Source organism: Hypanus sabinus, chromosome 4 (assembly GCF_030144855.1).
Source record: "Hypanus sabinus isolate sHypSab1 chromosome 4, sHypSab1.hap1, whole genome shotgun sequence".
Taxonomy (NCBI): Eukaryota; Metazoa; Chordata; class Chondrichthyes; order Myliobatiformes; family Dasyatidae; genus Hypanus; species Hypanus sabinus.
This window is the reverse complement of record NC_082709.1, coordinates 183,992,361-184,010,842: the sequence shown is the minus strand read 5'-3', so window position 1 is coordinate 184,010,842 and position 18,482 is coordinate 183,992,361. Positions and strand designations below refer to the sequence as shown.

General features: G+C 43.2%; 1 protein-coding gene across 50 annotated transcripts in view; it reads right to left on the bottom strand.

Annotated features, from left to right (window-relative positions):
* LOC132393562 (uncharacterized) overlaps positions 1-18,482 on the bottom strand; it is a 266,331-nt gene that overhangs the window by 235,149 nt on the left and 12,700 nt on the right. For 12 of the 50 annotated variants that reach the window (XR_009511964.1, XR_009511965.1, XR_009511980.1 and 9 more), the window contains one exon: positions 16,243-16,420. The exons of 31 other annotated variants lie outside the window; for them this stretch is intronic. The gene's annotated coding sequence lies outside the window, so the exon portion shown is untranslated. 7 more of the 50 variants (XR_009511968.1, XR_009511979.1, XR_009511953.1 and 4 more) reach the window with 7 other exon arrangements.

Sequence of the window (18,482 nt, the reverse complement as noted above, 5' to 3'; positions counted from 1 at the left end):
AAAGCAGCTTCCATCATCAGGGACCCCACCACCCAGCCCATGCTCTCTTCTCACTGCTGCCATCAGAAAGGTACAGGAGCCTCAGGGCTCACATTACCAGGTTGAGGAACAGTTATTATCCCTCAACCCTCAGTCTCTTGAAGCAGAGGGGATAAATTCACAACTCCAATCACCCCATCACCAAACCTCTCCAACAACCAATGGGATCACTTTCAAGGACTCTTCATTTCATGTTCTCGATGGTGAGGAGGGCTTTACCCATGATGGACTGGGCTTTTCCATACAAGGGCACTGGTGTTTCCATACCAGGCCATGATACAACCAGGCAATATACTCTCCACCACACATCTATAGAAGTTTGTCAAAGTATTAGATGACAGGCCAAATCTTCACAAACTTTTAAGAAAGTAGAGGTGTTGTCATGCTTTCCTCGTAATGATCTCTTCTCAAATTTATCTCCATGTTGCCTGAAGATAAATTATTCCCTCCTTTCTAAACTAGCTATGTGATTTTTTAAATTCTGAACACTTCTGGAAACTCTCCTGCATACTCTTTACCTTTTACTTTATCCAAACTTTTCCATTTTGTTAAACCCACCCAGAAGACCACAAGACATTAAGGCAGGACTACACCATTTGGTCATTGAGTCTGCTCTGCCATTCCATCATGACTGATTTATTATTCCTCTCAACTCCATTCTCCTGCCTTCTCCCTGCAAACTTTGATGTCCTTAATAATCACAAATCCTTTTTAAATATACTCAATAAATTGGCCTCCCCAGCTGTCTGAGGAAATAAATTCCACAGATTCACCACCCTCTAGCGAAGTAAATTTCTCTTCATCCCTGTTCTAAGTAAATGTCCTTGTATTTTGAGACTGAACCCTCTGGTCCTAGACTCGCCCACTATGGGGAGCATCTTCTCCACATCCACTCTATCTAGGCCTTTCAATCTCCAACCTTCCGGCTATTTTTGTTCAAAGATATATCCACTGCCCCAGTTTTTCCAGGATACTTGTCACAGCATGCTTCAGTTGGAGCCCGTACACTAAGAACAACTCCCTCCTTCCCCAACACTGCTGCCAATGCCCCACAGATTCAGATACAATCCCCTTACATCCAGTCCTTGAACCACACTGGAACAGCATCTTCCCCTTCACCATCACATTTCTGAACAGTCCATGAACCTATGACCAATACATTGCTCTTTTTCTTTCATTATTTATTTATGTTTTTAAATTTTATATCATTGCACTGTACTCCTGCCACAAAACAATGTTTCACATCAGTAAAAATCTAATTCTGATTCATTTCACCCTTGCAAAGTAGACCAGTCCCCAAGTAATTATTTCAGTGTTGTGAACAGTTTCTAAGAAACTTTCCTTATCTAAGAAAGGATGTGCTGACATTGGGGGGGGTCTAGAGGAAGTTTACAAGAATGAAACTGGGAATGAAAGGGTTAACATACAAGGAGTGTTTGGTGCCTCTGGGCATGTACTCGCTGGAGCTTAGAAGGATGAGGGGAAATCTTACAGAAATCTACCCAATATTGGAAAGCCTAGATAGAGTACCGCAAGGCAGATTGACTGTGGCCACCAATCTTGTAAAAAACTGCCCAGAAGACACAAGCAAACCTCTTCTGCAGAAAAATTTGCCAAGAACAATCATGGTCAAAGACCTTGATTGACTACGTAATATGACACGGCACATAATGATGTTGATGAGATTGGACATGGAGCGGATGGTTACAATAGTGGGTGAGTTTAGGATCATGAGGCACAGAATGAGAATACATGGACCAATCCTTTACAACAGAGATAAACAGAAATTTCTTTAGCCTAAGGCTGGTGAACTGTTGGACTCATTATCATGGATGGCTGTAGCATTCAGGACACTGGGTACATTTAAAACAGAGGTTGATAGGTTCTTGATTAGTCAGGATGTCCATAAGACAATAAGACCACAAGACAGAGCAGCAGAATTAGGCCATTCAGCCCATCAATTCTGCTCTGCCATTCCATCATGGCTGATCCTGGATTTTCCCTTAACCCCATACACCTGCCTTCTCACCATAACCTTAGATGCCCTGACCAATCAAGAAACTATCCATTTCCGCTTTAAATATACCCATGGTCTTGGCCGCCATATCTGTGGCAGAGCATTCCATAGATTCACTACCCTCTGGCCAAAAAATTCCTTTTTAACTCTGTTCTAAAGTGTCGCCCCTCAATTTTGAGGCTGTGCCCTCTAGTTCTGGACACACCCAGCATAAGGAGCATCCTCTCCACGTACATTTTCTCTAGTCCTTTTAACATTTGGTAAGTTTCAATGACATATTCTCTCATTCTTCCAAATTCCAATGAGTACAGGCCCAAAGCTGCCAAATGCCCTTATATGTTAACCCCTTCATTCCCGGAATCATCCTCATGAATCTCCTCTGTACTCTCTCCAATGACAATACATCCTTTGAGATATGGAGCCCAAAATTGTCAACAATATTCCAAGTGTGACCTGACTAGTATCCTATAAAGCCTCAGCATAATTTCCTTGTGTTTATATTCTACTCCCCTTGAAATGAACATCAACATTGCATTTGCCTTTTTTACCATAGAGTCAACCTGTAAATTAACCTTCTGAGAGTCACGCACAATGAATCCCAACTCCCTCTGCACCTCTGAAGTTTGAATTTTCTCCCCATTTAGATTATAATCTGCACTATTGTTCCTTTTACCAAAATGCATTATCATACATTTTCCAACAGTATATTCCATCTGCCACTTTTTTACCCACTCTTTCAATTTGTCTAAGTCTTGCTGCAATCACACTGCTCCCTCAGCACTACCTACCCTCTCTGTATCATCTGCAAACTTTGCCACAGAGCCATCAATTCCACTATCTAAATCACTGACAAACAATGTGAAAAGGAACGGTCCCAATACTGAACCCTGAGGAACATCACTAGTGACTGACAGGCAACCAGAAAAGACCCCATTTATTCCCACTCGCTGTCTCCTGCCTGTCAGTCATTCCTCTATCCATGCCAGTATCTTTCCTGTAAAGCTTCTGAAAATCCAGGTAAATGACATCCACTGCCCCTCCTTTGTCCACCCTGCTTGTTACTTCCTCGAAGAGCAATAGATTTGTCATACAAGATTTCCTTTTACAGAAACCATGCTGACTTTGACTTATTTTATCATTAGTCTCCAAATACCCCAAAACCTCATCCTTCATAATGGACTCCAACACTTTCCCAACCACTGATGTTAGGCTAATTGGCCTATGATTTCCTTTCTTTTTCCTTCCTCCCTTCTTAAAGAGTGGAGAGACAATTGCAATTTTCCACTTCTCCGGAACCATGCCAGAATCAAGTGATTCTTGAAAGATTATAACCAATGCATCCTTTACCTCTTCAGCAACCTCTTTCAGCATTCCGGGATGTAGTCCATCTGGCCCAGGTGACTTATCCACTTTAAGACCTTTGAGTTTGCCTAGACTTTTTCCCTTTGTAATAGCAATGGCACTCACCCCTGCTCCCTAATACTCTCAGACACTGCTAGTGTCTTCCAAAGTGAAGACTGATGCAAACTTCTTATTAAGTTCATCTGTCATTTCTTTGTCCCCCATTACTACCTCACCAGCATCATTGCATCATTTTCTGGAGGTCCAATATCAACTCTCACCTACCTTTTACCCTTTATATAACTGAAGAAACTTTTAGTATCCTGCTTTATATTATTGGCTGGTTTGTCCTTATATTATTTATAGCTTTTTAACCGCAGTTTCTTAGATTTTAAAAACTTCTCAATCATCCAACTTCCCACTCACTTTTGCTATATTATTTGCTATTTCCTTGCCTTTTATGCAGTTCTCAACTTCTGTTGTCAGCCACAGTTGCCTTCCCCTGCCATTTTAGAACAACTTCTTCTGTGGGTCATATCTATCCTGTGTTTTGTGAAATATTCCCAGAAATGTCAGCCATCTCTCTTCTGCTGTCATTCCCACCAATATCCTCCTCCAATCCACCTGGGCAATCTCCTCTCTTTAGTTTCTGTAATTCCCTTTTATTCCATTGTGATACTGATACATGTGACTTGTGCTTCTCCCTCTCAAATTGCAGTATGAATTCAATCATATTATGATCTCTGCCTCCAAAGGCTTCCTCTACCTTAAGTTCCCGAATAAGAACTGGTTTATTACACAACACCTAATCAGAGATATCCTTTACCTGAGTAGGCTCAAGCACAATCTCGTAGGCATTCAACAAATTCCCTCTCTTGTGATTCACCACCAACCAGATTTTCCCATCCCCTTGCATATTGAAATCCCCCATTACAATTGTGACATTACCCTTATTACGTGCCCATCTCAGCTCCCTCTGCGATCTCAGCTCCACATCTTGGCCACTACTTAGAGGGTTATATATGATTCCCATGAAGTTTTTTTACCCTTGAAGTTTCTTAACTCCACCCACAAAGATTCAACATTCTCTGACCCTAAGTCACCTTTTTCTAAAGATATAATTCCATCTCTTACCAACATAACCACACCACCGCCTATGCCTTCCTGCCTGTCTTTTCAATACAAAATATATCCTTTGATATTAAGCTCCCAACTATGGCCTTGTTTTGCAAATGACTCAGTGATGCCTAACCAATCTCTAATTGCGCCATGAGTTGTTCACCTTATTCCCAATGCTACGCACATTTAAATACAGCACCTTCAGTCCTGCATACTTTGCCCTTTTTGAGTTTTGCCTATGTAGTACAATATAACTTTTGATCTGTCTGCATTTGTACCCAGTCATTGGCTTGATCTTCCTTATATTCATGTTACATCCATCACCTACTTGCAAAGCCGCTGGCTCATCCTCAGCTCTATTATACTGGTTCCCATACCCTGCCATATTAGATTAAACCACTCCCAACAGTTCTTATCAAACCTGCTCACAATTATATTGTCAAAGGTTACCATAAGACCGTAAGATATAGAAGCAGAATTAGGCCATTTGGCCCATTAAATCTGCTCTGCCATTTCATCACAGCTGATCCAATTTTCCTCTCAGCCCCAATCTCCTGCACTATTCCCATATCCCTTCATGCCTTGACCAAACAAGAGTCTATCAACCTCTGCCATAAACATACATATAGACTTGGCCTCCACAACTGCCTGTTGCAAAGAATTCCACAGAGTCACCACTCTCTGGCTAAAGAAATTCCTCCTCATCTCCATTCTAAAAGAACATCCCTCTATTCTGAAGCTTTGTCCTCTTGTCTTAGACTCTCACACTATAGGAAACATCCTCTCCACATCCACTCTATTAAGGTTTTTCACCATTCAATAGGTTTCAATGTGATCATCCCTTATTCTTCTGAATTCCAGTGAATACAGACCCAGAGCCATCAAGTGCTCTTCATAAGACAAGCTGTTCTATCCTGGAATCATTTGTGTGAACCTCCTTTGAACCCTCTCCAGTTTCTGCACATCCTTTCTAAGATAAAAGGCCCAAAACAGCTCACAGAACTCCAAGAGAGGACTTACCAGTGCTTTATAAAGTGGAGTGACATTTGCAAATTCAGTCTTCCGGAAGAATCTAGTGATTCTTGAAATATCATTACTAATGTCTTCACAATCCCTTCAGACACCTCTTTCAGAACCCTGAGGTATACACCATCTGGCGCAGGTGACTTGTCTACCTTCAGACCTTTCAGCTTCTGAAGAACTTTCTTTCTCATTACCACAATCTCACACACTTCATGACCCCTGGAACATTCACCATAGGGTTAGTGTTTTCCGCAGTGAAGACTGATGCAAAATACTTATTCAGTTCATCTTGTTGTCCCTCATTGTTACCTCTCCAGCATTGTTGTCCAGCAGCTGCATATCCACTCTCACCTCTCTTTTACACTTTATATATCTGAAGAAATTTTTGTTATCTTCTTCAATACTATTGGCAAGCTTATTTTCATATTTTATCTTTACCTTTTTAATGACTTTTTTAGTCGACTTCTGTTGATTTTTAAAAACTTCCCAATCCTCTAACTTCCCACTAATTCTTATTCTATTTTATGGCCCCTTTTCAGCTTTTATGTTGGTTTTGACTTTTCTTGTCAGCCATGGTTGTGTCATTTTTCCTTTAGAATACTTCTTCCTCTTTGGGATATATATATCCATTGCCTTCGGAATCGCTTCAGAAATTCCAGCCATTGCTGCTGTGCCGTCATCCCTGCCAGTGTTCTTTTCCAATCAATTCTGGCCAATTCCTCGCTCATGCCTCTGCAATTCACTTTGCTCCACTGTAATACTGATCCATCTGACTTTAGCTGCTCCTTCTCATATTTCAGGGTGAATCCGACCATATTATGACTATTTTTCCCTGAGGGTTCTTTTACCTTCAGCTTTTTACTGAATTCTGGTTCATTGCACAACACCCAATCCAGAATAGCTGACCCCCTAGTGGGCTCAACCATGAGCTGCTCTGAATTGCCACCTCATGGGCTCTCTGGAAATACCCCCTCCTGTAATCTAGCACCGACTTGATTTTCCCAATCCCCCATGACTATTATAACATTGCCCTTTTGGTATGCATTTTCCATCTCCTGTTGTAATTTGTGGGCCATATTGCTACTACTGTTTGAGGGTCTGTATATGACTCCCATCAGCGTCTTTTTATCCTTGCAGCTTCTTAGCTCTATCCACAATAATTCAACACCTTTTGACCCTTTGTCACCTCTTTCTAATGATTTGATTTCATTTTTTAGCAACAGAGCAACACCACCCCCTCCGCCTACCTGCCTGTCCTTTAGATACAATGTGCATCCTTGGACACTAAGCTCCCAGCTATAATCTTACATCCACGATTCAGTGATGCCTACATCATCATACCTGTCAATCTGCAACTGTGCTGCACGTTCATCTACCTTATGCCATATACTCTGAACATTGAAACACAACCCCCTCAGTCCCGTATTCACCCTTTTTGATTTTGTCTACCTTTTACATCGCAGCTCATCCGGTTGACTGCAATTTTACAGTACCAACGTCCTCTCCTCACTGCATATCTCCTGCTTGTAAGCCAGTTACCTCATCTTCAGCACTCTTATCTGCCTTTCCTACAATACTTCTTGCAGTGAAATACAGGCGGCCCAAGACACTAGTCACACCGTGCTCAACCTTTTGATTCCTATCGGGGGTGGGAGGTCAGAGAACGGGGCTGAGAGGGACAATAAATTAGCCATGATGGAAGGGTGGAGCATACTCAATTGGCTGAATGGCCTAATTCTACTCCTTCCTCTTCTGCTCTTATGGGCAAGGACTGAAGTAGCAATCTAATAGAAGAGGGAGTTGGACCACCATGGAAGTCAGGGAAGGAGGAGGGCACCAAAGGGAGGCGACGGGCAGGTGGAGAGAAGAGTTAAGATGGGAATAAGAATAGGGAATAGAAAAAGAGCGAACGGAAGGAGGGTGTGGAGAAATTACTAGAAGGTAGAAAAGTCAATGTTCATGTCATCAGGGATCCTTTGCTGTCTGCCAGCTGGCTGCCTGATTCTCACCTTACAGTGTCCAGGTGGGATGCACAGAGGTCCCTCAACCCCCATGCCTTTACCAAAAATTGGCCACGTGAAATCATTTGCGCAGTCAGACAGCAGCTGTAATCTCTGCAGCGTGATTCCTGGTGACAGAGGATTCCTTCTCATGGGAAAGGCCTGTAGAACACCGACGGGAGTGTAGGGGGAAGCTACGCAGATGTAAGACTCACAGGAAGTATTTGCAGGCCTCAGTAACTTACGGAAGGTCTTCCAGTGACTGCATCCTCAGCAGGGGGATGTTGCTCAACACAAGCTATCTACAATTAACCAACAATCAGTCACTCAGCAACGAGCTGATTCCAGTGTTTACTCAAGCCCAACTTGAATTGTTTTCCATCTCATTTACAAAGTAACACCTGGTGGGTTAAAGAACCAATGACAAATTGCAGCTGTCTTTAACTTGCTTGATCTGTAAACAAGTCAATGGATTTATAGACCAAGAACCTTCAGCAGAGAGCGTCTTTGTAATCCTAGAAGCCAGGCTAAACTCTTTTGTCAGTTCTGCACTGCCTTGCCCGTTGACTGCAGCTTGGGATTCAGGATGCAGCCAGAAATTTTGAGCATTCTGTCGACATGAAAGCCTGAAGCTATAAAACCCTTCTTGGCGACGTCATGAAGGAAAGCATCAGAAAATGAATAGATCAACTCAGCTAGTGCACAGTCAAAGGAATTCACGGGCGGCTCGCTGGTGAAGTGGACACATTAATTGTTCGCTGTAAATTTTCCTGCGACAAGCAGACCCTGGAAACACCAACTGTTGCCATGCCAATGAACGTAGCTGCCAAGCAATTTATGCCCGAGGCTCCTACCACTTGTGGAACAGGCAGGAGCAAGGATATTCAGTCACACGCTGCAATTGTTTCGGTCACACCACGTCCGTTTTCGAAAGTACAGGTTCTGGCATTGCCTAGCAGGACACACAAACAATAGCCTGACTCCTCCCCAGCCTGAGCTCATTCGCCACTGAATCCTCATCTGAATTACCACTGGGATCGACAGTTCTAGCTCGGATCTGGCTTACTTCCCTCCTACTGCTGACTGTGCCTGAGCTCATCTAAAACTCCTGATGCCTCTGTGCTACATTTTGTCCACCATTCACTCTCACACATTGACTTGGCACCCCATTAAGCAAGAATTTGATTTAAAATATTCCTTCTCCCCTGTATTCTAATCACTCCATTCTTTTCTCTGTAATCTCCTCCAGACCAATAATTCTTCGGAATCTCGACAGCTCTGAACTTTGAACTTTGACACACCATCATTTCTGGTGTCCTGATCATTTCCCAATCTAACCATCCCTTCACTGGTGAATCTATCTCCCCTCACTCTGGAACTTCCTCCCTAGACTTCACTGTCTCGCTCCTTTTTGACCAGACATTTGGTCCTTATTTTCAAATTTAATCAGAGAAACCTCCTGTGCAGCTGCTAACATAATCTGTTTTGGCCATATCCTAAAAGGGATGTGCAGGAGACACTAGAAATGAAAATGCCAGCGGCTATTCTTTATTAGGAATTTGAGAAGATTTGGTAGGTCACAAAAGATTCTAGCAGATTTCTACAGATGTACCATGGACACAATCACAGCCTGACATGGAGGCACAGGATAGAAAGTCTGCAGAAAGTTGTAAACTCAGCCAGCTCCATCATGTGCACATTCATAAAGGACCCTAACCATCTGGGACATAACTTCTCATTACTGCCATTGGGTTCAGGTTCAGATTAATTTAGTTATCTTGTGTCCATGGAAACATACAGTAAAGTCCATTGTTTGTACTAAAAACCAACACAACCTAAGGATGTGCTGGGGGCAGATAGCTAATGTCATCGCACAATCCAGCACCAACATAGCATTCCTAGAATGTTGGGCAGAACAGCACAAGCAGCAACACCTCGATCCAATTGGCCAGCCCAAGACCACAGGTCCACCCAGGTGAGGCAACACTTTACCTGTCAATCTACTGGGGTTGTCTGTTGTGTCTGGTGCTCCTGAAACTGCCTCCTCTACATTGGTGAGACCTGCCATAAACTGGGGAACCACTTAGTCGAGGACATCTGTTCTATCAGCCAAAATGGAACTTTCTGGTGGCCAAACGTTTTAATTCCAATCCCCATTCCCATTCCAAAATGTTGGTCCATGATTTCCTTTTTTTGCCAAGATAACGCCATCTTCAGGGTGAAGGAGCAACATCTTATATTCCACTTGGGTATCCTTCACCCTGTTGGCATGAATATCAGCTTCTCCTTCCGGTTAAAAAATCCCTTCCCCTCCCCTCTTTTTCTATTCCTCACTCTGTCCTCTTACCTCTTCCACCTGCCCATCACTTCCCACTGGTACCCCTTTCTCCTATCAGATCCTTTTCTCTCAGACCTTTATCTTGCTATCACCCTTCCCCTCCCCCTCCACTTTTTTATTCTGGCATCTTTTCCCTTTCTTTACAGTCGTGAAGAAGGGTCTCGATCTGAAACATTTATTCATTACCATGGATGCTGCCTGGAGATTTCGCCCCAGTGTCCTACAAATGTCTGAAGAAATGTTATTGAGTTTCTTTTTCTAAATGCTCGCTGTGTTACTCCTGTACATTTTATCATTTTATATAATCGAACAGAGAGCCAGTGTCCAGGAGCATTCATGGACCAGCAAAATGACTTCCTCTCTGATTATGTTTTATTTAGTTGTTAGATCGATGGGGGGGGGGGTGGGAAAGATTCTATTTGGAGCCTTACTCCAAGGTGAATCTTCTATGCAATCTTGATTAAATCCAAATTCGGTACACTAACACCCCTCAAAGCCTCTGTTCCTCCACTCCCTACCGTATGGAGAAATTCTTCACAACTTTGTTTCTCATGATCACTCAGATTTATGGAACGCAGTGCTGGAGGCCATTTACTCTCCGGGTCTCCGCTAGCTCTTTGAAAGAATTCTTCAATTTGTCCCACTTTTTTGTGTTAGTTTCTGATTCAGATTCATTTATTTAGCATATGTACATCAAAACCTGCAGTGAAGTGTGCCGTTTGGGTTAACCACCAACACAAAGGTGTGCTGGTGGCAACCTGCATGCGTCACCACACATATGGGCACCAACATAGCACATGCACAATGTTTGGCAGAATGACATAGGCAACATCAACAACAAAACCAGCTCCTTTCATCACACACACACACACACACACACACACACACACACACACACACACACACACACACACACACACACACACACACACACACACACACACACACACACACACACACACAGAGCCCGGGCCTCCAAAAGTTAGTCATCAGCACAAACTTGCAGACAGGATTCTGCAGCTTGCTACCCTTCAAATGTCTATCTGATTCTTATGTCAACATTACAACATTGTAGATTCATAGAGTTGTCCCAGTGTAAAAAAAAGGCCTTTCAACCCAAGTTTTCCATACTGACCTTTTTTATCCTCCTTCTCTGATCCCATTTTCCCACTTTGGAACATATTCTCCTACTTGGGTGTTCGTCTCAATGCCTCTAAGTCATTGTCTGAATCCACCACTTCCTCTGCCAGTGAGTTCCAGATACCACGGGGTCATAGAATACTTATTGCACAGAAACTGGCTCTTCAGCCTGTCTAGTCCCTGCTGAACTATTAATCTGCCTAGTCCCATCGACCATAGCCAGCCATACCTCTCCCATCCACGTACCTATCCAAATTTCTCTTAAATGTTGATATCAAACCCGCATCAACCAGTTCCACTGGCAGCTCATTCTACGCTCTCATCACCTTCTGAGTGAAGAACTTCACACTCCTCTTCCACTTTATTTCATTTCACCATTAATCCATGACCTCTAGTTCTACTCTCACCCAGCCTCAGCTTACATTTACCCTATCTGTATCCCTCATAATTTTGTATCCATCTATCAAATTTTCCCTCGTTGTTCTGCGCTCTAGGGAATGAAGTCCTAGCCTATTCAATCTTTCCCTATGACTCAGGTCCTCAAGGCCCACCAACATTTTATCCACACTCTTTTATCAACCACCTTCTGTGTGAATTTTTTAATCCTTAGATCCCTTTTAAAGGAGCTTCAAAGATCAGACAACCATATGATCTAATGGAGGTATAAATTGGGTAGGTAGTTAAAATCTTTATCCCCTGGAAAAGGGCTGATATATCATAAAGGATCCCACCCACCCTGCTCAAGGACTGTTTGTCCCTCTCCCAACAGGGAGGAGGCGACACAGCTTCCATGCCAGGACCACCAGACACAAAACCAGTTACTTTCTCCAAGCAGTAAGGCTGATCAACACCTACGCCCATTAATGCACCCCTCCGCACCCCCAATCACCACTAATTTGTTATTTCCTGTCAGTCACCTTATGTGCAGACACTCCTGTGCCTTGTGTCACTTTAATGAGTTTCTTCCCCACTGCTATCCAGCCCAACGAGCCTTCACTCCAATTATACCAATGTGACCAATTAACCTACTAACCTACTGACCCATAGATCTTTGGAACGTGGGAAGAAACCAGAATACCCTGTGGAAACCCTTGCAGTCACAAGGAGAATGTAGGAACTCAGAATACATAGAACATCACAGCTCACTACAGGCCTTTTGGTCCACGATGTCGTGCCAATCCTTTAAGATCAACCCAAATGGAACATAGAGCATTATAGCACAGCACAAACTCCTTTCAGACATCAGCAGAATTGAACCCGGGTCACTGAGGCTGCCAAGTGTTACACTAACCTCTATGGTACTGTGCCATCCATTATTTTTGTTGTTCCCATGTATACTGTTCACTCTATTATCTTCACATGAACAAGGAATCTCATTGCACCCTTGTGTATATGACAATAAACTAAACTGAATTTAAATCTCCTCCCTCACACCTTAAAACTATTCCCTTTCAAAATTCAAGATTGTTTAATGCCATTTACAATACACAAGTGTAAAGGAAAACAAAATAATTGTTACTCCAGTTCCAATGCAGTACAAAAAAAAATCGCAATAAGATAAAGAGCACTATAATAATGAAAAAGCACAATCAATATAAATACATAAGATAGGTTACATGCATAGATTGATTGTACGTCCATAAAGTGACACAAGGCACAGGAGTGTCTGCACATAAGGTGACTGACAGGAAATAATAAATTCGTGGTGATTGGGGGTGCAGAGGGGTGCATTAATGGGCGTAGGTGTTGATCAGCCTTACTGCTTGGGGAAAGTAACTGGTTTTGTGTCTGGAGGTCCTGGCATGGATGCTATGTAGCCTCCTCCCTGCTAGGAGAGGGACAAACAGTCCTTGAGCAGGGTGGGTGGGATCCTTCATGATATATTAGCCCTTTACCAGGGGATAAAGATTTTAACTACCTACCCAATTTATACCTCCATTAGATCATCTGTCAGCTCCCAGCACTCCAGGGGGAACAAGCTCAACCTGTCCCATCTCTCCTTCTAACTAAAGTTCTCCAATCCAGGCAACATCTTCTACAGTGAAATCAAATCCTTTATTCCAGAGTTTTAGTTGAGGGTGTTAAGACCGTAAGACAAAGAAACAGAATGAGGCCATTTGACCCATGGGAGGAACTAGGATCAAAACTCAAAGATCAGCTTTATTTGTCATATGTATGTCAAAATAAACCCAAGATAAGTCATTTGCATCAAATCAGATCAGCAAGGATTATAATGGGTGGCATGCAATCATCACTACCTAGCATAGCATGCCCACATCTTATTAATTCGAACAGTTAAAACTGTTACATCTTTGGAATGTGGGAGGAAACTGGAGCACCTAGAGGAAATCCGCAAGTCACGGAGAAAACATACAAAGTTCTTACAAACAGCGCTGGGAATTGAACCCTGATTTTTTATCTCTGGCTGGCATTGTAAAACAATTGCACTAACCGCTGCACTACTGCAACACCTCAGTAGTTGGGTCTTCTTTATTTATTGGCAGAAAAAAAGAACAAGATTGAGTGCAACACACACAACATGCTGGAGGAAATCAGCAGGTCAGGCAGCATCTAAGGAAAAGAGTGCGGTTGATATTTCAGGCCATGACCCTTTATCAGGACTGGAAAGGGAGTGGGGTAGATACCAGAATAAGTAGGCACAGGGTTAGGGAGGGGGAGAGTGGAAGGAGGACAAGCTAGAAGGTGATATGAAGCCAGGTGGGGGCAGGAATGAAGTAAAAAGCTGGGTGGTGATAGGTGGAAAAAGCAAACAGCTGAAAAAGAAGGAATCTGATAGGAGAGGAGAGTGGACCATGGGAGGAAAAGAAAAAGGTGGGGCACCAGCAAGAGGTGATAAGCAGGTGAGCAGAAAAGGCAAGAAACTAGAGTGAGGAACTGAAGAAGAGGGAAGGGAGAGGGGAAAATTACAGGAAATTGGAATAATTGATATTCATGTCGTTAGGTTGGAGGCTATGCAGACGAAATATGAGGCGTTGTTTCTTCAACCTGAGAGTGACCGCAACATGGCAGAAGAGGAATCCATGAACCAACGTTGGAATGAGATGGGGATAGGAATTAAAATGGGGACATTACACAGATGATGTTGAGCTCTGGAGTCTCATTCTAGTGATGGGTGTCATCTGGATGTGCTTCGTTGTATAGCAGGAACAACTCACCTGTAGTCTTCATCAGCCCTTATCAGCACTTCTGGTCACCTCATTACAGGAAGAATGGAGGGGCTTTGGAGAGAGTGCAGAGGAGGTTTACCAGGATGCTGCCTGAATTCAAAGATATGCTGTAACAAGAAGTTGGGCAAACCTGGGTTCTTTGCTCTGGAGTGGCAGAGGTTAAGGAGAAACCTGATAGAAGTTTATAAGATTATGAAAGGCCTAGATAGAGTTGTTCCTTAAGGTTGTTATAGCCAGGGGTGGTAAGGGGGACAAGTTACCACTACCTATTAAATGCTCCCAAAGGCTTACACCTCATATAGCCTCTGATAACCAAGTCCAGCTTCTGGCCTTCACGTGTGACTTGGTACTAAGCCCAGCAGAGAAAGGAAAAAGGTGGGTTACTGGCACCTTAAAACAAGTCACTTTGGGCAGATGGGGATCGTTATCCATGGTTGGCAGCTCATCTAGGAGAAGAAAATCTCTGATCTCAAACCTCCACTGCCTTGCAGCTATAGCCCTTCATGGGGAAGGCTTTGGGGGTAAACCCCAACGAAAATTATAGAGCTGGAGACCCTAAGGCAGTCCTAAGTCGAGCTTGACTCTGACTGGCAACTCCTGCAAAGCTGCTGGTGTCAAAATGTTTTGGTCTTTGTCATTCCTTTGGGTTCGTAAGAAGCACCGGGGGGGGGGGGGGGGGAGGGAGGCTTGCTACATGGGCAACTGCTTGCTCTCTGTATCATACTGCCCTGTCTTTGCATATCTAGACAGCCAGGGTGCAATATCCATGGTGGACCCTGATGAATGGAGGCCTCAGAGATAGAGTATCTTTTTCCCAATGTTGAGTTATCTAATACTAGAGGACATGCATTTAAGGTGAGAGGGAGTAAATTCAAAGGAGATGTCCAGGACAAATTCTTTACACAAAGGGTGGTGGGTGACTGGAATTTGCTGCTAGGGGTGGTGTCGAGCCAAATATGTTAGAGACGTTTAGCCGGCTCTTTGACTTGCACGTTAATGTGCAGAGAATGGAGGGATGTGTACCAAATGCAGGAGAATGGACTAGTTTAGTTTAGTATTTACACTCAGTGGTCACTCTGTTAGGGGCAGGAGGTACCTAATAAATTGGCCACTGAGTACAGTTAGAGATTGTGTTACTAGTTTAATTAATTTGGCACAACATCGTAGGCAAAAGGGAGTACAACAGAAATACTGTACTAAGCAGGTCAGGTAATATTTATGGAAGAGTAAACAAGTTGATATTTCCGACTGAGACCCTTCGTCTGGACTGGAAAAAGGTTGAGCGGTCAGACTACTGTGGGGGCAGGGGAGGAAGAAATACAAGGTGGCAGGTAATAGGTAAAGCCGGGGGAGAGGGGGGAAGTGAAGAAAAGAGCTAGGAAGTTGATTGGTAAAAGAGATACAGGGCTGGAGAAGGGGGAATCATTGTAAGGCACCAGAGATCACAGAGGGGGAGCAGTGAGAGAGGGTTTCACTGAACTCCCTCTGAAGGGAAGATTTAAACTTCTTCAGGATAGGCATCCCTGGCAGAGAATTTGCAGTGAGGCAGTCGAAATAACAAACAAGAGATGATTTCCAGCATCTGCAGATTTTCTCTTGTTTGAGAAATACTGTACTATTCTATGTTTGAAGCCAAAAGCAATACGACGTCCAAAATACACTGTATACCACCAAGTATGAACGGCATGAAGGATGCTACAATATATTTTCTGTCCTGTGCCCTGTGTTCAATGACTGGGTGTAGAAGCATCTTTATACCTGTGTCCAGCTAGAGAGCCGTAGCTAAGTCTTGAATGTTTCTGATTTTCTATTAGAAGAGGTACTGTGGAAAAAAGAGACGGTCTGCACAAAGGTGAAAATCGAGCTTCAGAATCAGTTGCAACGTCGCTGGAATATGTCATGAAATTTTATGTTTTGCAGCAGCAGTGCAGTTCAATACATGCATTGAGCGCAACGGTGGCGTAGTAGTTAGCGCAGTGCAATTACAGCTCGGGGTGTCGGGGATTGGATCAATCCCAGCATCTCTGCGTGTCCTACCTGTGGAATGCATGGGTTTTCTCCGGGTGCTCCAGTTTCCTCCCACAGTCCAAAGACGTACCAGTTAGAGAGTTAATTGGTCATTGTAAATTGCCCCGTGATTATGGTTAGGGTTAAATCAGGGTTGTTGGGGGTTGCTGAGTGGCGTATCTCGAAGGGCCACAGGACCTATTCTGCGCTGTATTACAATAAAAAATAAATACATAAAATACATTAAAGAACAATAAATTACAATAAGATATATATACAGTATATGTTGTATAAATAATTAAATTAAATAAGTGGTGCAAAAAGAGAGCAAAAAATAGTTGAGCTAGTGTTCATCAGTTTATTTTCTATTCAGAAATCTGATGGGAGAGAGGAAGAAGCTGTTCATGAATCATTGGGTGTATGTCTTCAGGCTCCTGTACCTCCTCCTTGGTGGCAGCAATGAGAAGAGGGCATGGCCTGGGTGAGGGTGATACTTAATGATGGATGCCACCTTCTTGAGGCATTCCCTTTTGAAGTTGTCCTTGATGGTGGGGAGGCTAGTACCCAAGATGGAGTTGGGTGAGTTTGCAACTTTCTGCAGCTTTGTCCGATCCTGTGCCGTGGCCCTGTCCATCCCAGATGGTGGCACAGCCAGTTAGAAATTTGCGAGAGACCTTGGTGCTATACCAAGTCTCCTCAAACTCTGAAAGAACATAGAGCTGAGAATATTGGCTCAGAATACAGAGAGCAGAACCTTTCCAGTGAATACTTTGGACAGCAAAGTAATTTGGGGTGCCACAGCAGCATGGCAGTCAGCACAGTGCTACTACAGCTCGGGGCATTGGATTTAGAATTTCAATTCCAGCATTCTCTGTAAGGAGTTTGTACATCCGCCCCGTCGAATGCATTTGTTTCCTCAGGGAGCTCCAGTTTCCTCTCACAATTCAAAGACATACTAGTCAGGTTCATTGAATATCGTAAATTCTCTCATGATTAGGCTAGGGTTAAATTGAGTGTTGCTGGGTGGTGCAGCTTGAAGTGCCAGAAGGCCTTATTCTACGCTGTATCTCTAAATAAAATAACTCAGAAGGGAAGATGCATTTCAAGGCATTGTGTTAACATTGGTTTCTTGAACATTTTTAATATAGGCTTATATATTTTCATATACTGTCTATACTTCTTGGTGCCTTAGTAAAACAACCAGCATAATCAAAGAGCCCAACACACACAAGATATTCTCGCTTCTCCTCCCTTCCATTAGGCAGATACAAAAGCCTGAAAGCATGTGCCACCAGGTTCAAGGACATCTTCTATCCTACTCTTACCAGATTCCACATCTGCCTCTCAACTACCTCACACATACACTGAGACATATAAAAAAGGCTGTCCAAGAAGTTTCTCCAATCTCCCTCCTTTATCTTCTTCTTCTGGCTTCGTCCCCATTCCTTTCCAGTCCTGATGAAAGGTCTCACGCTGATGAAGGATCTGTCGCCTTCCTGTCAGCTTGAACCAGTCTGGCCATTCTCCTCTGATCTCATTAACAAGGTGTTTTTGCCCATAGAACTTCCACTCACTGGATGTTTTTGTATTTCACATCATTCTCTGAAAATCCCAGGAGATCAGCAGTTTCTAAGATCCTCAAACCACCCCATCTGGCACTGACAATCATTCTACTGACCTAGATCACATTTCTTCCTTATTCTGTTTGGTTTGAACAACAACTGAATCTCTTGACCATGTCTGCATGCTTTTATGCATTGAGTTGCTGCCACATGATTGGCTGATTAGATACTTGCAATAATGAGCAGATGTACAGGTGTTCCTAATAAAGTGGCCACTGAGTTTAGAGGCTTCCTGACCAACTGAGTTCCTTCAGGACTTTGTGTGCATTCCTCAGAAGCCTCTCAGTTGTTCCAATACACAGTGGGAGAATTTAGTCACAGAAATTTCCATTTTCTCCTTATCCTCTCTTTTCTGCTGGACTGACGTTTTCCCAAGTATAAAATGTAAGGACTCAAAAAAAAAAGCAAATCTGGGCTATTCCCTAGTGCAGTAATGTAGAGTTGGAAAAAATGCTGTCTTATGAATGCTGTGTTCTTAACCTCCTCCAATCATTGTGCATATTAACACACACCCAGCATGAGTGTGATCTAAACAGGCCAGCAGGAAGCACGGTCATGTCACAGCCTGTGTCGAGAAAAACTGGAGCATTGGGACAAAACACCATCAGGTTCAGAGGTCCTTTCAGGAAAGCAAATTATTCATTGTTT